At 37.2% G+C, this 19154-nt stretch overlaps 1 protein-coding gene across 8 annotated transcripts in view; it reads left to right on the top strand.

Moving 5' to 3' along the window:
- TBL1XR1 (TBL1X/Y related 1) overlaps positions 1–19154 on the top strand; it is a 175272-nt gene that overhangs the window by 107232 nt on the left and 48886 nt on the right. The window contains exon 3 of one of the 8 annotated variants that reach the window (XM_058426819.1): positions 1826–1855. The exons of 5 other annotated variants lie outside the window; for them this stretch is intronic. The gene's annotated coding sequence lies outside the window, so the exon portion shown is untranslated. 2 more of the 8 variants (XM_058426820.1, XM_032174026.2) reach the window with 2 other exon arrangements.

The following is a 19154-nucleotide window of genomic DNA, read 5'->3' as shown; positions in this document are numbered from 1 at the left end:
CTTTACCGATTTGGATGCCCTTGATGTCTTTTCTTGTCTGATTGCTCTGGCTAGGACTTCCAGTAAGTACTATGTTGAATAGAAGTCATACCACATATTCTTTATCCATTCATCTGTTGGTAGACATTTGGGTTGCTTCCACCTTTTGGCTGTTATGAATAGTCCTGCTTTGAACATGGATGTGCAAATCTCTGTGAAATCTTGATTTCAACTCTTTTTAGAACTAGAATTCTTTTTGGGATCTCAGAAGAGGGATTGCTGGATCATATGGTAATTCTAGGTTTTTTTTTTTTTTTCCTTGAAAAACTTCTGTACTCTTTCCAGAGCAGCAGCACTATTTTACATTCCTACCAGCAGTGCAACAGGGTTCTACACACTGGGCAACATTTGCTGTTTGTTTGCTAGTGCCCATCTTAATGGGTGTGAGGTGCCGACAATAATTTCTTAACACTACCAACTATCTACTTAGCTTTAATTTTTCTGAACTGCTCCTAATATGTTTTTACAGAATCAACAAAACTTACACATTATGTTTGGTTACTGTGTATAGTTATGCTTCTACCTATTTTTTCCCTTTTATTTGTCCTGTGAAGTTTTCTACATTCTGTATTTTACGAATTAGATTCCTGTAGTATAATATTCATCTTTCCCTTATATTTTCTGTAAATTGGTGGTTATAGCTAAAGGCTTCATCTAATTAATTAAGATTAATCTAATCTTAATTTAGTTTTTTTCCTTTATTATTTTGGGAGGTTGGGGTGGCAGAATATTTCACAGGTGGTGCTAAGTATAGATGGAATAGCTCGAATCTGAAATGCTCCATCTGAAATTTTTTGAGCATTAACACGACACTCAAAGGAAATGCTCATTGGAGCATTTTGGATTTCACATTTTCAGACTGGGAGTGCTAAATACTGCAGATATTTCAAAATCTGAAACACTTGTAGTCCCAATCGTTTTAGATAAAGGACACTTACTGTATGCTTGCATAAAGAAGCACCCAATGTTTGTTTTTTTATTCCTGACAGTAGGCGACATTGATGATCATTCCTAGAACCATTATTTCCATGAGGGCAAACAGAATGTTGATATTCCACTTATATCAAGCTTTTATTATGTGTAACATTTCTATAAAGAGAAACTTTCCCCAACAGATATTTCATTACTCTGTGGCACAGATTGCACAGGGAAGGCATATGAAATGCATGATTCTTTCTTTTATTTACCAGTTTTCAACGTACTGAGTTGTTTCATGGAAGCCTTGCTAGGATTGTTGAATACCTTTCTAGGTAACAAGTGAGGATTTTTTTGAGTTATTGTGAGCTTGTGGATTTAAGCATTTGATATGTTTTATTGCACTGTAGTTTGTATTCTTATTGATGTCATTGCCTTGGCCAAAAGAGCCTTTTCAAGTTGACTGCTGAGTCTTTTTTGGACGCGCCTCTAGTATTCTCTCTCTGGTAGCTTCCTTGCTTTCTGACAAAACAAGATGTTGGCCAAAGCTCATCTTGTACATGCCCTTCATTGGTCCTCAGGTGAGCTATGTCTCTAAGAAGTCCTGATTCCCTTTTAGTGAAAAAGAATGTTTATATTATATAATATGCAATAGTTAATATGTAAACATAATAGAAAATAATGTATTAAACAAAAATAGAGTATAAATGACATATAAAGTACATGTACTTTATAAGTACTTTAAGTACATGTAAATATAGAAAATAAACATAATATAAAATTATACATATTTTTATATTTATAAATGTATATTTAACCAGTATGAGTAGTGACTGTTATTTTCATTTTTCTTTTTTTGTCCACATCTCAGTTGGATTACAGCTAAGTATTACGTTTTAAAGTAAGTCCTTGTGTAATCTGCCCCCCTGCCCACCACCAATTTGATATATAGTTGGGTCAGCTTGTCCCTACCCTCCCCTACTCCCCAATTCCTGCTCCCCTTCCCCTTTTCTTCTTCCCTTCCCCTCTCCCTCTTCTTTTTCTTTCTTTTCTTCTCTTCAACTAGGTGTCACTCAGTCACCCAGGTAGGAGTGCAGTGGCATGATCGTGATTCACTGCAGCCCTGACCTTCTGGGCTCAGTCGATTCTCCCACCTCAGCCTCCCAAAGTAGCTGGGACCACAGGTGCGTGCCACCATGCCTGGCTAATTGTTTTAACTTCTATTTTATTTTATTTTATTTTATTTTGAGACGGAGTCTCGCTCTGTCGCCCAGCTGGAGTGCAGTGGAGCGACTTTGGCTCACTGCAACCTCCGCCTCAATCGTTCAAGTGATTCTTCTGCCTCAGCCTCCTGAGCAACTGGGACTACAGGTGCATGCCACCATGCCCAGCTAATTTTTGCATTTTTAATAGAGACGGGGTTTCACCATGTTGTCCGGCATGGTCTCTATCTCCTGACCTCGTGATCCACCTGCCTCAGCCTCCCAAAGTGTCTGGATTACGGATGTGAGCCACCACCACACCCGGCTGACATTTTTTTTTTTTTTTTTTTTTTTTTTTTAGTAGAGACAAGTGTCTCCCTGTGTTGCCCAGGCTGGTCTTGAACTCCTGGGCTCAAGCAATCTTCCTGGCCTCAGCCTGCCAAAGTGCTGGGATTATAGGCCTGAGCCACTATGCCGGGGTCAGGCCAATTTGTTTCATTTTATTTTTAGTATTTAGGATTTAAAAATATTTGTTTTAATTTTGTTTTATAATCAGAGGAAACATTTATACCACTTCAAAGTGAGATACATTCTTCCTTCCTCCTTTTGTAAGTAACCAAGTTTTAAAAATCAAACTATTTTTGGTTTATCTTGCTCAAATGTAAACAAATCCATGTGTATTCTTAAATATTCTGGAGATCGCTTCATAGCAGGATGTAGATAGTCTTTATTCATTGTTTTACAGCTGCATTCTACTCCATTACACAGATAGCTGTTTCAAGAGTGTACGTTTTTAGATAGGAGCATGAAATGTGCATGTCAGTTTGCCAAATTCCCTTCTGTAAAGCATTATGCTGTCTTATCTTCCTTCCAGCAATATACGAGGTTCCCTCTTTCCCCATTAGCAGACAGTATATATGATGTCTTTTTTGATACATATATGTCTTTTAATCTGATAGGTGAGAAATAGTATTTCACTATGGTTCTAATTTGCATATTTTCATTTATTTTGTAACTGTTTGCTAGTTTATTTTAGAACTGTTTGCATATCTTTTTCTTTGAACTGTTGCAAAGATAGATTCTTATTTTCCAGAAAATTCCACCAACTGTGTCGATCAATCCCTGGAGCCCTTCTATTTCCTCTTGTTCTGATTGTATAGTCATCCCGCAACTTCTAAAAATTAATTTGGTTTAACAACAGGACTCTTCCACGAAGAATAGAATGATGCTGAGTAGTTCTCTTAGGTTTGATTCCTGAGGAACCAGACCCTTGAATGTAACCCTTTATTGGAAAGGTGGATCTAGAAAGTTCCTGTGGAGAAACCAGAAAGGGAAAAGGAGGCTGATACCGAGTGCCTGAAAGACTAATTTTTTTGTTCAGTTGGACTCAAATCATGTGGCATCCTCGGGGGACAGTGTAGAACATGTCTCTTTTTTCACCCAAGGGGCAAGAAACCTGGGGTAATTTGTCCACTAACCCCCATTCCTTAGTCAGGGAGTTAGGCAGTTAGGCTTTGCGGAGGGCAGGGCAGCAGCTCCTGACCTGCTGTTTGGCCTCAGGGTGCTTTGCAGTAAAAAGCTACCCAGCTGCTTGGGAAAGTTGAGTGATGAGGGAATGTGGGCTGGGCCCTGCCAGCCTCTTCTGCATTGATGAATATTCTAGTCTACTGGCAGTTACATTTCTCAGTGTAATTAGTAAATCACCTCTTTCACTCATAAACCACCCTGCTGTATTTTGTTAACATACCTTCTCTCAGAACTTGATGATTCTTAAAAAAACTGAAAGAAGTTATGACTTGCCAGACTGAAGACAAGACCCCAAGGAGTTGTGGCTCTGCCAACAGGTCGCTGCCAAGATGAGTGTGGTACATAGCAAGGAGTCAATGATTATTACCTACTTATAATAGCATCCATGTAGTCAATGATTATTACCTACTTTATATAGCATCCACAAATTAATTTGTTCTATTTACTGTAGGAAAGTTCATTGTTATTTTCATTTTTAATCTTTTACCATCATGATTAGGAAGTGGTATTATTAAATGTGAAGAAAGAACGACATTGTCACATGATATTGTGTGAACCATTTTCATTTGGTTGAGAATGTGTGCCTCTGGAGAGCTGATTCCCAAATCAACAGTAAGAGGGTTACATTGAACACCTCTTAGTCTTTAGGCTTTTTTTTTTTTTTTTAAACAAATGAAGAAAAGCAGAGCACACACAAATTGGAGTTATATTTAACTTATTCCTTGTATCTTTGTCATTAGAGGCTGAAATAACTGAGCCTAAAATGGAAGCTGTGAAAGACTGTGGTAACACGTGAAAGGCAGAGAAAGCTTGGATTCTTACACGGATTTAATCTTTACACAGGTTGAGCATTGGTTATCCAAAACGCTTGGGACCAGAGTATTTCAGATTTCATATTTACTTGGATTTTGGAATATTTGCATATCTATAATGAGATATCTTGGGGTTAGGATCCAAGTCTAAACACGAAGTTCATTTATGTTTCATATACTCCTTATATATATAGCCTGAGGGCAGTTTTATACAGTATTTTAAATAATTTTGTGCATGAACCCGAGTTTTGACTGTGACTTGTCATATGAGATCAAGTGTGGAATCTTCTGCTTGTGGCGTTATGTCACTGCTCCAAAAATCGCAGATTTTGGAACATTCTGGATTTTGGATTTTTGGATTGGGGTGCTCAATTTATATTAACTGTAGTAGAACTTGTTATGGTGAATTACTGTTTTCATTTTAAAACATTTTTCATGTTTCAAATAATTTTGCTGTCCTTTCTATAAATTCTCAGCACTATTTAGGAATAAAATACTAGCTGTCTTATCTCGAGAAACACAGAGTAGTGTGAGAGCAAGGACATACACCCACAATAGAGGGATAGATGTTTAACACGGTAATGTTAAAACAAAAGGTGTCCTATCACTGAATATTATCTGGCTTATTTTTAAGTTTTCCTGATTTTCTTTGGGTGTACTATATTAAATTTGGTCTTACTGGATTTTGACTATTTGGGGTTGGACAGCATGGTCCCATATAGCCATAAAATTGGAACCTGAAGGCCATTTCTTATTTCAATGGTGTATTGAAGCCATTTGAAGACTTCCCCCCCCCCATTCTTTTTTCCTTTCATTCATCCATCCGTCCAGTGGATAATATTGCATGATTAAAAAAAATCTTGCTTGAGACAGAAATTAACATACTAAAGTTAGTGTGTAAAGGACAGGAACTTCTAGTTTTATACAGATTCCATTTGTTCACTTCTTCAACTTCTGTCCTTAAGCCAGTTAATTTTAGTTATATCTTTTGATTTTAATCCTGGTTCATAGGAACAGAAATCCTTCACCATGCCTATTTCCTCTCTTTTCCTATGATTTACTAGCACCTGTAAGGAGGGTCTTTAAAACAAAAAGGTTAGAATGCTAAAGTTTTTATTTCACAATCCTCTATATATTAGGCATTCATTTCCTGTCAGATGTTTATTGGGATCATTTTGAGTTTATTACAACCTGATATTTTTTAAAATGACTTAGAGCCTAAGGGCTTGTGATTATAGAACAGATTACATAGAGGTACTTTAAACATGTAAGAGAAAAATGCAAAAACCATTTTGATTAGTTTAAATTTTTTTTTTTTTTAAATAAAACAGTAAGTAAAAATGAACCCCAAAATGGAAGGGTTAGTATAGTTGACCCTTGAACAACACAGGTGTGGACTATGTGGGTTCACTTCTACTTGGTTTTTTTTAAAATAAAGTTGCATCTAGTATGCCTGCCTTTCTGCCTGTCCTTCCACCTCTTCTACCTCTCCCACCCCTCAGACAGCAAAACCAACTTCTCCTCAGCCTTGTGAAGAGGATGAGGACCCTCAGGATGATTCACTTCCATTTAATGAATGGTAAATATATTTTCCATATGATTTTTTTAAATAACCTTTTCTCTAGCTTCTTTTATTGTAAGAATACAACATCTAATCCCTACAACATGTAAGGTGTGTGTGTTTATGTTACTAGTAAGGCTTCTGGTCATAACTAGGTTGTTAGTAGTTAGGTTTTTGGGAAGTCAGAAGTTATATGTGGATTTTTGATTGGCTGGGTTGATAACCCTAACTCCTGCTTTGTACAAGGGTCAACTGTATATGTTCCGTGATAGAGAGTAGTTATCTTACTTAAATATAGTTAAAACCATGTAAAGTTGTTAATATTATTGGTGAGAAAACCATTATTTTTTGTAAAAAAAATTGTGGGCTCTAATTATAGTAGAGAGATGAAAATTTATTTCAGAAAACAGACTTCCATTGCTCCAACCCCATGCCATGTAACAGAGCAGACACTTTCATTACCCCCTGGACATACAGCTTATGTATGTATGTATGTAAGACAGACTACCCATATTGAGACACTTTGGCCCTTGTTTGCTATTGGCTCCCCTCCCCCACCGTTTCACTTCTGTATTTAGACTTATCCAGTATGGTAACCACTAGAAATACGTAGCTGTTGAACACTTGGAAATAAGACTAGTCAGAATTGAGATGTGCTATAAATGTAAAATGCATGTTGGATTTTGAAGACTTAATTTTTTTAAAGTAAAATATCTCAATTTTAAAATACTGATTATAAGAAATAATGTTCCAGATATATTGGGTTACATAAAATAATATTATTAGAGTAAATTCTGCCTGTTTCTTTTTAACTTTTTCATGTGGCTACTAGATAATTTAAAACTTACATGTGTGGACTTGGCTAGTGCCAATATCTGGAGATATTGGGAGACTGGAATGACTTTCTGAGGGTTCCTAAAATTAGATATTGGGACTATGTTACAAAGCTAAGTAAGTTCTGTTGTTTAGTTCTCATTTTACAAATGAAGAACTGATGTTTAGAGAAGTGATTCCATATCATATACTTTGTCATAGTTACAGAACCAAGAATTGAACCATATCTCCTCATTTGCACTCTAGCATTCTTTTAAATTTTGTGTAACACAGATTATACAGAGTTGAATCATGAGAGTTTTCAGTGGACCTCAGGCACCCATAGAATAATAGGATTGAAAGCACCTTGATGACAGGTCTCTAGATTTTTTCATTACTTTTGAGAGCTAAAGATATTTATTTTGGGAAAATTTTCTTTTATTAAAACTTAGAATTTTATTGTCATCTATGTGTAATCTCTTATTCAGGAAGATCATAGTGTTTGCTATCATTTTTCTATACTTCCTATTGTCTTAGAATTTTTTCCCATATTTTTTCAATCATAAAGTTTCCATTTGGAAACTTTTTTTATAGTGTCTACTTCTGAGAACTTGTCTTTCCTGTCTTTTCACGGGCATCTTTGAGAATTCTGACACCTGGATCATCTCAGGATTAATATCTGTTACTGTCTTTTCCTTTGAGAATGATCAAATTTTCTTCATCTGTACCCTTCCTAGAGAATGTTATTGTTTTTAAATGAAAGCAAGCAATTAACATTGATAGGCTCAGACTCCCAAGTTCTGTGGCACCCATGAGCGGTGGTTCCAATGTCAGTTCAGTTTTCAAAGTCTTTGCTAAGCTACTATGAGTCTGCTTCCTGATTGAGCCTCTCAGGAGTTAGTATGGAAGCTGAAGGTGATTTGTATCTTCAGGTCTCAAGATTTTTGTAGTGCTTCTTTGGATATGTTCCACATGCACATCTTGGGATGAATTTGGAACTGGTGTTGGTTCATAGGAAGAATTACAGGATCCACTTCAGCTCTCTCTCAGGGATTCTTTCTTACGCTTTTCAGTTCCTAGAGGCCTCATTTTTTCTGGTTTAGTTTGACTTTTTTGATTGAAAGAAACTGGCTCAATCTAGCTGGTAAGGGTTGGGGGGAACACCAAAAAAGTAGGCCAGTTACAGTGTTGAACAAGTGTGCTCAGAAGAACAGTAGAGAGTTACAATTCCACAAATGGAGTAGTGGCTGCTATGGAACAGATCCTCCCACAAATAGTAACTACCATCTCTGGACAACATATGAAAAACAAACATTATGAGGACACCGTAGAACAAACCTGAAACAAGTAGAAGTCAGACTGGATTGGATTCTTAAGAGAATGGCATTGGAGTTTTCCTGTTATTGACGGATCTTTGCCTGAGGACAGGTTCCCGTTGGCAGAGGAATTAGAGAATTGTTCAGAACTAACGTTGCACTGCAGAGTAATGGGGTCCAGCACAGGGAAGGAGGAAGTCCAGGAAGAAAATACCCATAGAGGTGGAGTACCAAATTTGGTTTATAAACTCTGCTAAGATAATGGGGTTGACCCCTAAACTGGTAACAGTTCAGGTGTCTATAAACCAAGAAAAAGGATTATCAAGTTGTTGTATGTGTACAATGGAATACTACTAAGCAATAGGAAGGAACCAAGACATCAATGTCTTCAGCAACTTGGATTAATCTCTAAAACATTATGATGACTGAACGTAGTCTTCACAAAACAAGCCATCATATGTGATTCTACATATATCCTAAAACCAGACAGACCTCATCTATTGTGCATGTGGGGTGGGGCAGGCAAAACGAAGTTATGAAGGGGAAAGAAGAAGAGGTTGGCAGATGGTAGGAATGAGTGGTGAGGACAGGGATTAAGTGGGGAATTGCACGTGGCAGCTTTCTAAGGTTTGGCAATGTTCTGTATTCCGTTAGGGATTTACGTTACTTAGTTACCTACGTTTGTCAAAACTTACTGAATGCTATAGCCAGTATATGTCCATTGTATTTTGTGTAAGTTTTCTCTTTTCTCTTTTCTTTTTTTTGAGACGGAGTCTTGCCCTGTCGCCCAGGCTGGAGTGCAGTGGGGCAATCTGGCTCACTGCAACCTCTGCCTCCCAGGTTCAAATGATTCTCCTTCCTCAGCCTCCCGAGTAGCTGGGATTACAGGCGCCCACCACCATGCCCAGCTAATTTTTGTATTTTTAGTAGAGATGGGGTTTCACCATGTTGGCCAGGCCGGTCTCGAACTCCTGACCTTGTGATCTACCTGCCTCGGCATCCCAAAGTGCTGGGATTACAGGCGTGAGCCACTGTGCTCAGCCAAGTTTTTCTTAAAAAACCAAACAAAACCAAACCAAACAAAACAAAACATTTTTCTGCCTGTGCATTAAGCTCTGACCTGCTTATGATGCAGAAAGAGAGAGATGAATAAATAAAAGCAAGAAGACAAAACATACATACTAACTTGATCGTTTCAAAGTGATGTAGCAAAGACTAATTAAGGTCATTTCTAATACATACATTTGGAGGGGATGGATACATAATTCGACTGTGCTCAGATGCAAGTATGATTAATGGGAGATGGAATTGCTAATTTCGAACACGTTTTCGAAAATGCTACAGGAGGAAATTATTAAGAGTTTGTTTCCACTCTCTTAACTGATCAATAGTCATTTATGGATTATGGCTTAGGACACTTTTTTCAGTGTGTTGTATTTATTTTTCAAAAAAATGCTGTGTGATTTTTATGGTGGAATTATTAGTGAGATTGGATTGATTAGAATTTATTTTAAAATATAATCTCTTTGGAGGCCGAGATGGATGGATCACGAGCTCAGGAGATCGAGACCATCCTGGCTAACATGTTGAAACCCCGTCTCTACTAAAAAATACAAAAAAAAATTAGCCAGACATGGTGGCAGTTGCCTATAGTCCCAGCTACTCGGGAGGCTGAGCCGGGAGAATGGCATGAACCTGGGAGGTGGAGCTTGCAGTTAGCCCAGATGGTGCCACTGCCCTTCAGCCTGGGCGACACAATGAGACTCCGTCTCATATGTATATATATAATCTCTATCTTAGAAATTTAGTAGTGGTCTGTTAGTGAGTTGTTGGATTAAAACGCACTGTGACAGGATTTTATGGTTCTTTCATAAAGTTTTGAGAGACAAGTATAGTTGTATTAAAATTCCATGCTGTAACATCTAGTGTTATGTATAACTGTTATAAATACCAGTTCATTTTCTAGCCTCTGTTAATTTGCTGTTAGGAAAGTTATTCTGATAGCCTCAATTTTTAAATATATATATCAGATTAAATTGTAAGTGGGGATGAGAGAAAAGTAAAATATTAATATTAAAATATAATTTGTAATTACAAGATACAAGATTTTTTAATTTATTTCATTTTCTCGTATTTTTTTTTTAAGCACTTCAATTTTAAATTCATTTTAGAACATAACTTGAAATTACTTGATGTTATAAGGGTTTGATATTTTTCTAGCAACCAAAAATTTGGACTTCTTTTTTGGTCTTTTGTCTTTTTATCACTCCAAATATATTGTAATAATTTTTTTGTTTAAATCACCATTTGTATATATTATAACTTTCTCAAAGTAAAAGTGCTATGTTATGCTTAGCTCTAGCCATTTTGTTGCAAGAATTGTATATTACTGATAACCTAAATGAGGCATTTTGGTCTTTGAGAAAATTGTGTTGTATGCTGACTTTGGAGATGGTAGAATTACAAATGGGTGTTCATGCCTTGCAGATAGAAATTTAGTGGTGAACAATCAAGGGGGTTTCATACTGTGTACCAGCTAGTTATTTAAACATCAAATTTTCCTTAACTTCTAATTTTAGTACCAGTGTCTTCCTAGAGGAGAATATTTTACCCAAACAGAAACAATAGTTCGGTTAGACTTAAATTTTTGTAGGCGCTGATTTACATCTATATAATACTGACTGAAGACAATACTGTATGTATTATATATATTATAATATCTATACTATATTATATATACAGTTCTGTAATTATACTGACTAAAGACAATACTATTAATTGTATCTTATAATTAGTTGTTGTATTTTCATTATTAAATATCTTTTTTTTTTTTTGAAGTCAGGGTCTTGCTCTATCTAGTCAGGCTGGAGTGCAGCGCAGTCATGGCATGCTGCAGCCTCAACCTCCTGGTTTCAAGCGATCCTCCCACCCCGCCCTCCTGAGTAGTTAGGACTACAGGCATGCACTAATTTTTAAAACTCTTTGTAGAGATTAGGTCTTGTTATGTTGCCCAGGCTGGTGTAGAACTCCTGGGCTCAAATGATTCTTATCTCTCAGCCTCCCAGAGTGCTGGTATTGAAGGTGTGAGCCACCACAACCCACCTGTTATTAAATATTTGAATGTTTAAGTCTCTGAAAAAAAATGATGGACAAGGTAAGGTAGATGGATAAAATTGCTGAAAACAGCTCATGATCAAAATAGAACCTTAAAGAGTTATCTGTATATCCATGCGATTTCTGTTGTTTGCCATCATAATACCAGAATTAAAATGAAAAATAAATTTAGTGTAAATGAAAGATTTGCTTCAAAGATTTCTGTCTCAGAGACACATTGATATTACATCCATCTTAAGACTAGCCAAGAACAAGAGAGAAATCTTATTAATGATTCTGAATGTCGTGTTAGGAGATACTATATATTGCCAAGGTGAAATGTTCAAATGACTAAGTAGTGGACTTGCATGTATGTCAAGTTAATTTATAATCACTTTAGGTAATTTGCATTTAAGAAAAACTTTAAAAACAAGCTTTTTCCATTGAATGTTTCATATCTTTACATCCTTTAAAAGGAGATTTCTAAGATTTTCTTGATTGTAGAGATATGTTTATTGGTTCTCATATCCTTGAAGTGTTAAGTCTGCCAGGTAAGAACCTTAGCATCAACATAAGCAATGAAGTATAAAGGAATAAATATAAAGTAGAACATGAGCTGATCTTTGAACTTAAAGCTAGTTGTTAAGTTTGTCAGACCCTGGAGGATTTGCTAGAACCAGGCAGTTAATTATATTTAGGAAATTTAGTTAGAAAACCACAGTTTTTGAGGTACCAGGACCTATTGTTACTGATAGATGTTTGATTTCTTTCAGTATAGAAAACTTAAACATGGAGACACTCTTTTTAAAAAAATATTTCTGTGTGTCACTGGAGAAAAAAATTTTTTTTTCTTTCAGTTAGCTTTATTGTCAGAAGGAGAAGCCAGATTTCTGTTTTGAGAGAACCAGAAAAAAGTATTATGAGTAGGGAAAATATGCTCATTAACACAGAAGGATATCACAAGCCTCCTTGTTGTTTTTTTGCATGTTAAATTTAAATAGTTTAATTTGCTCTAATCATTTTTCTTGTCATTTTATTCTTTATTCAGTTATTTAATCAGGGACAGTTATGGGCACTTTATCACTTAAAGTAAGTACTAGCCCAAAGGTGTACTATTTTCTAGATTTACTTGGGCAGTCTGGCCAAAGGTGAATAGGTCCTTTCGGGCCATAATTTGGGTTGCTCATTACTAATTCAGCATAGATGATAATGATAAAGCCTGATAATGGTACTAAGGCTGATATATTCTAAAAGCCTTTCCAGCAGTTAAAAGTTAGAAAGCAATCACTTTTTGCAATTTAAAATTTTGTGTATGTCCTTTTTATTGAGGACATAATTATGTCCTTATGAAAATTATTTTCACCCTTGTTCCCTACTGCTGTTTCCAGTGTTAACAGTTAAACCTTACTGTTAACAAAAATCTTATATTTGATTGATTCTTCCTAAATTCATCTTTAGGATCACTCAGTGTTAAAGCTAGAGGAGCCCTTTCAGATTATCTAATTCAGTGCCCTCATTTTACAGATGAGGAAACTGAGGCCTTGGACTAGAACAGAGCAGTCCAGGACTCTATTACATCATGCTGCCTGATATTTGTCTTTATGGAACTCAGCAACATCACATACAGGGTGAGCTTTTTTTTTTTTTTAAATGAACACATAAAGTGACTTGCTACCCTCATTAGTTACTAGTCCTCATTCTTGTCTAACTCTTATTTTCCTTTTCTGCCCATATTTATTTTAATCGATTTTATAGACCCAATTACTTGTGACACTTTTTTATTTTGCTACTACCTCTTCTTGACGTTTGATTATAAGAGTTCAATTTTCGGAGGATTTCTTACCAGTGATGACTGCCACTTTATCAGGCACTGTAGCAACAGTCGATTAAAATTTGTAACAGGAATTATTTGTGGAGTTTTACATTTAGATTAAAAAAATTACAAATAAGTAAGTCCAAGAGTGTGGATGAGATCTAAGCAGCTATAATACTAGATACAAATTTATTTATTTATTTTTTTGAGATGGAGTCTCGCTCTGTCGCCCAGGCTGGAGTGCAGTGGCGCGATCTCGGCTCACTGCAAGCTCTGCCTTCTGGGTTCACGCCATTCTCCTGCCTCAGCCTCCCGAGTAGCTGGGACTACAGGCGCCCACCACCACGCCCGACTAATTTTTTGTATTTTTTTAGTGGAGACGGGGTTTCACCATGTTAGCCAGGATGGTCTCGATCTCCTGACCTCGTGATCCACCCACCTTGGCCTCCCAAAGTGCTGGGATTACAGGCGTGAGCCACGGCACCCAGCTGACTTTTTTTGTGAAATGCCAACATCCCAAGAAATAATCAGCCAGCAGTGTGATGTAACTGTCATTAAAATAGCCTATGCTATGTATGAATGCATGGATTTACGCAGATTTGTTTTAGGTTATTGCATTGTTTTCTGTATCAGTACTCAGGTTGGCTCCTGTATCCTTTTGACAAGTCCCTAGCAATTTTTTTTTTTTTTTTTTTTTAGTGGAGATGGGGTTTCACCGTGTTAGCCAGGATGGTCTCGATCTCCTGACCTCGTGATTTGCCCACCTTGGCCTCCCAAAGTGCTGGGGTTACAGGCGTGAGCCACTGCACCCAGCCGATATTGTTTTATTTTAATCAAGGCATAATTGTGTGTAAATACTGCTTGAATTATACTTTATTTTTTTTTTGAGATGGGGGTCTCACTCTTTCACCCCAGCTGCAGTACAGTGGTAGTATAATCATAGCTCACTGCAGCCTCAAACTGCTGGGCCCAAGTGATCCTCCCACCTCAGCCTCCTAAGTAGCTGGGAGTACAGGTGCATGCCACCATGCCTGGCTAATTAAAACCAATTTTTTTTTGTAGATACTGGGTCTCCCTGTGTTGCCCAGGGCTCAAGTGATCCTCCTGCCTCGGCCCCCCAAAGTGCTGGAATGACAAGTGTGAACCATGCACCTAGCCGAATTATATTTTATATGCTGGAGCATGAGAGCTATGTTTCATTATTTATGAAAGTTTAAAAATATATTTGAATAATGTTTTAGGTGCCTTATAAGATACAGGCTGCTGATTTGTTTTGTTTTGTTTAAAAAAGGCAAAAGATTTATTCATTCTGAAGAGAAACCAGGGCATGACAGACTGCTTTTTAAATGCTTATAATTTGGTAGTGGTTGAAAAAATATGCATATTAAAAGGTGGCATCATAATAATGTTAACACACAGTAGCTTATAAATGGCATTTCCATGGATTCCCACCTGTGAGGTGTATAGATTAGGTTTTATTCTCTTTCACAGTTGAAGAAACAGGGGCTCTGGGAAGTTAAAATGACTTGATGTAATGTCTTAATGTCAAAAGCCAGTAGCATTAAGAAGAAAATGTCAACGTTCTGACTTCTGGTCTAATAATCTTTTTACTGTTGTCCAGTTTTGAGAAGAGTAATAAAACTGCACTTAGGGGTAGAGGAGGAAAGTAGCCAGACATCTTTAATGTTGGTATTTGAATAGGTATCATAAAGAGATAATATTTGAAGAAGAATAGATGAATTTCAACAAGTGCAGTTGAAACAGAACTAAAAGCAGAAAAGTGGAAATTTGTGGGACTTGCTAGAATGATACCAATATACTCACTTGAAGAGTAAAGTGCATTTAAAGGTGGTACTGTATGGCTAGATAGGTATTTTGGAACCATAGAATGGAGAACTTAGGAGACTCTTAGGCTGTTGTAATAATACAGGTGATAGTTACGTATAGATTTTTAAAGCTTCATTCGTATTATGTGAATATAAGTTTCTTTCCCTTTCCTCAAGGACTCCATCTCACCAAAAGTCCCTCATTTTCAGGTGAGATATAAAGTAAAAGTTAAGTATTTTTCCCTTCTGAAAATCTTGTTTTATGATGGATTTAACATAATTTCTTACCTGCTCTATATTTATAAAAAGTTTCAAGTTAATAATACTAATAAAACTATTATTATAAGACTACTGAAAGCAGTTTAAAATTTCTTTGTGGTTCTTTTTTGTCCTTAGATTATATTCCCTAGAGATGTATGCAGCGAAAGTACTGTTGGAAGGTGTGTTAGTTTTCTTTGTTAGTAGACAGTTTTACTGGTTTACAGTATTAAAAGATTCTTTCTCATTCATTTTTTATGTAGATAAGGTGGGTTGACTGTGGCTCACTTCCAGTTGTCTGCTCGTTTGGAGAGCCAAGCTGTTGAAGCAGGCCCCATATAGGACATGCTCGCTGAGCAAGAGAGCTGGCAGACACTTGTAATGTCTCTTAACTCTTGTGATTGGATATAGTGTGTATCACATCATCTGGAATTCCACTGGCCAAATTATGTCACATAGCCAAGGTCCAAGTTGTTGGGATGGGGATGAATAACTATTGCAGGAAAAAAGAATGCTTAAATTCTGAACCAGTAATACATTCAACCTCTACAGTCACTTAAGTTGATTCTTCCCATGTGTTGATGCCATCATAGTTACTATTATTAGGGTTAGTTTTGTTTTTTGTTCTAAGGGGGTTCTCTGATGACCAAGGTAGACAGATGACTGAAGGTAAGAAGAAAAGGCTTTTGTTACCCTTGTCTATACCTGTCTTCTACAGCATGGAAGGGGCAAATGATGGAATCTGTATTTGTCATCCCAGGCTTTCTCAGCTTAGTGTGACTGTTATAGATTGAATTGTATCCTCCTAAATTCATAAGTTGGAGTCCTAACCTCCAGTACCTCAGAATGTAATCTTACTTGGAAATAGGGTCCTTATAGAGATACTTAAGTTAAAATGGGATCATTTAGGTAGATCGTAATACCTTATGATTGGAGTCCGTATCAAAAAGAGAAAACTTGGGCACATATAGAGGGAGAACAGTGTGAAGACACAGGGAGAACATGGCGAAGTGACTAGAGTGATGCATCTACAAGCCAAGCTCTGTAGTCCGAATTTGTCCCTCCAAAATTTATGTTGAAACCTGATCTCCGTTGCAGTGGTATTAAGAGGTGGCTTTTTTAGAAGTGATTAAGACATAAGGGCTTTACCTTCAGTGAATAGAATTGTGACCTTATAAAAGAAGTTGAAGGGAACCCCCAGGCTCCTTACACAGTATGAGGCGGACACGGCCAGAAGGCACCATCTATGAAGCAGAGAGCCTTCACTAGGCACTATATCTGCTGGCACCTTGATCTTGGGCTTCACAGCCTCCAGAACTGTGAGAAAAAACTTCCGTCTAAGGTGTTTTTTTTGTTTGTTTTGTGTTTTTGTTTTTGTTTTTTTTCCAGTAGCCCCAATGGACTAAGACACCAAGGAAGCTAGGAGAGAGGCCTGGAACAGACACCTCCTTAGTACACCTTCAGAGGGAATGCGGCCCTGTGAACACCTTGGTTTTGAACTTCTATAAGACAATAAATTTCTGTTCTAAGCCTCTTAGTTTATGGTACTTTATTGTCACGCTAATTTAGAACTTTGCTTGAAAAAGCATCTTTAAATAGAAGTTTGGCAGCCAAGGCAGGAAGAAATTAGCTTGAGGCTAGCTTATTTTTTAACCTTTATTGTATAATGAGTAGTCTAGCTGTTAAGTAGATGCAGGAGGAGGGGTCTGTCTATTTAGACTGGGAAACATACCTTCAAATCTGTTATCTTTTTCAGCCTGAAAAAGTGAAATATACTTGAGTTAGTTCTTTCTAAGCTGGAAATCTGTATTGAACCACACAATACTGATTAGTAGGGAAGTTTTGAAAGCTAGAAGATATTATGAATTGTGTCCCCACAAAGATATGTTGAGGTGCCAACTCCCAGTACCTGTGAATGTGACTTATTTGGAATGGAGATAAGATCTTCGTAAATCAAGTTAAGATGACGTTATTAGCATGGGCCCTATTCCAGTACGACTGGTGTTTTTATAAAAAGAGGGAAATTTGGACACAGACAACACACAAAGAGTGTGTTTAAACTATACTTCGATGCTTGGGCTATATCAATCACATATTTCTGCTTCTTGATCAATCTTTTGGACATTTTTACTCTTGCCCTTCCAGAGAATTGACTGAGTATAACCAATCCATGGACACAAGTTTTGATTTACTTACTAGTCTGAGTTACTTAGGATTTTTTTCCCTCATGAGGAACCAAGGAATAACCACATCTTCTTTCTAATACAGTGTTTCATAAACATTACTTTGGGTAGTATTTATTACCCCAGCCTCCTTTTCTCTTTGTTCTTCCTATAATATTTGAGTTTTAAGCAGAGTTCCCATCTATTCAGGTGATTAACCGTCCTTGTAAAGCTTTTAGCATGTGTTCCACTCTTTTAAGATTCTCGGATGAAACCCCGTCTCTACTGAAAATACAAAAAATTAGCCGGGCATGGTGGCGGGCACCTATAGTCCCAGCTGCTCAGGAGGCTAAGGCGGGAGAATGGCGTGAACCCCGGAGGCGGAGCTTGCAGTGAGCCGAGATCGTGCCACCACACTCTAGCCTGGGCGACAGAGTGAAACTCTGTCTCCAAAAGAAAAAAAAAAAGATTCTCACAACATGTCTGTTCCAAAGCTAGAATAAGTAGTTAGTTTTAGTTGAGAAAGTCTCATTAGCTTTCTATTGTAATACAGATTCCTATTCAGACAAACTCAGTATTTTATGCTAGTGAGACAGATTTTGACAGATCTTGATTTTAGTTTATTTTCATTTTTATTTTTTTTGAGACAGAGTCTCGCTTAGCTGCCCAGGCTGGAGTGCAGTGGCGCGATCTCAGCTCACTGCAGCTACCGTCTCCTGGGTTCAAGCGATTCTCCCATCTCAGCGTCCTGAGTAACTGGGATTACAGGCACCTGCCTCATGCCGGCTAATTTTTGTATTTTAGTAGAGATGGGGTTTCGCCATGTTGGCCAGGCTGGTCTTGAACTCCTGACCTCAGGTGATCCGCCCGCCTTGGCCTCCCAAAGTGCTAGGATTACAGGTGTGAGCCACCGCACCTGGCCAATTTTTATTTTTCATACCTGACTTTCTAATTCTTTGCCAGACTGACATTGCTTTACCTTAAGTTCTGTGACTGATTACTGCTTAGTTGTTGAAAATATGTACCAGAAGTATGACCTATCTTCTTATCTCTTAGTGTTTTCATTTCTTGTCCTTCTTTGTTCCCCTGTTGATACACCTTGACTGTAATTTATTCAGTTTTTCCATACATACTTATTATTTCCTAGGATATGTATTTTTATGTTTCAGAAGGATCTTAGTTATAATCTGTGTAAATAATCACTTTTATACATTTAGGGAGTTGAAGTCAATGTCTGTCGGCAATGAGGCAGCTCATCAGAGGTCTTTTGGGTATAAAAAGAAATAAATTTGTAGCTAATGACACTTGGACTTAAAGTTGACTCATTGTATAATGGATGCTAGTTTACTGCTTTCAAGTCTCAAGAGCTTTGCTGAGACTTTTAAAAATTGCTTAATTGAGATTATGAGTCAGTGTTCCCTATCATCAAATAAACAACAAATATTCTGTTTTTTAAAAAAGCATTTTGTGAAAACCATTCTTACCTGCGGGCTGTACAAAAATAGGTGACAGGTTGGATTTGACATACAGGCTGTAGTTTGCAGATCCTCTGGCTTAGATGACAGTTGAAACCAATTTGATACTAGAAGCCTCAGTTAACTAATGAATAATTGATTTGGTGTGTTGTTTTTTTCTTTCTTTCTCTTTCTTTTTTCTTTTTCCTTTTCCTTTCCTTTCCCTTTCCCTTTCTTTCCTTTTTTTTTTTTTTTTTTTTTTGTCAGAGTTTTCCTCTGTCGCCCAGGCTGGACTGCAGTGGTGCGATCTTGGCTCACTGCAGCCTCCACCTCCTGGGTTCAAGCTATTCTCGTTCCTCAGCC

Source organism: Hylobates moloch, unplaced genomic scaffold, assembly GCF_009828535.3.
Source record: "Hylobates moloch isolate HMO894 unplaced genomic scaffold, HMol_V3 SCAFFOLD_13, whole genome shotgun sequence".
Classification (NCBI taxonomy): Eukaryota; Metazoa; Chordata; class Mammalia; order Primates; family Hylobatidae; genus Hylobates; species Hylobates moloch.
Note: the sequence above shows the minus strand (reverse complement) of the source record. Positions and strands in the feature narration are given on the sequence as shown.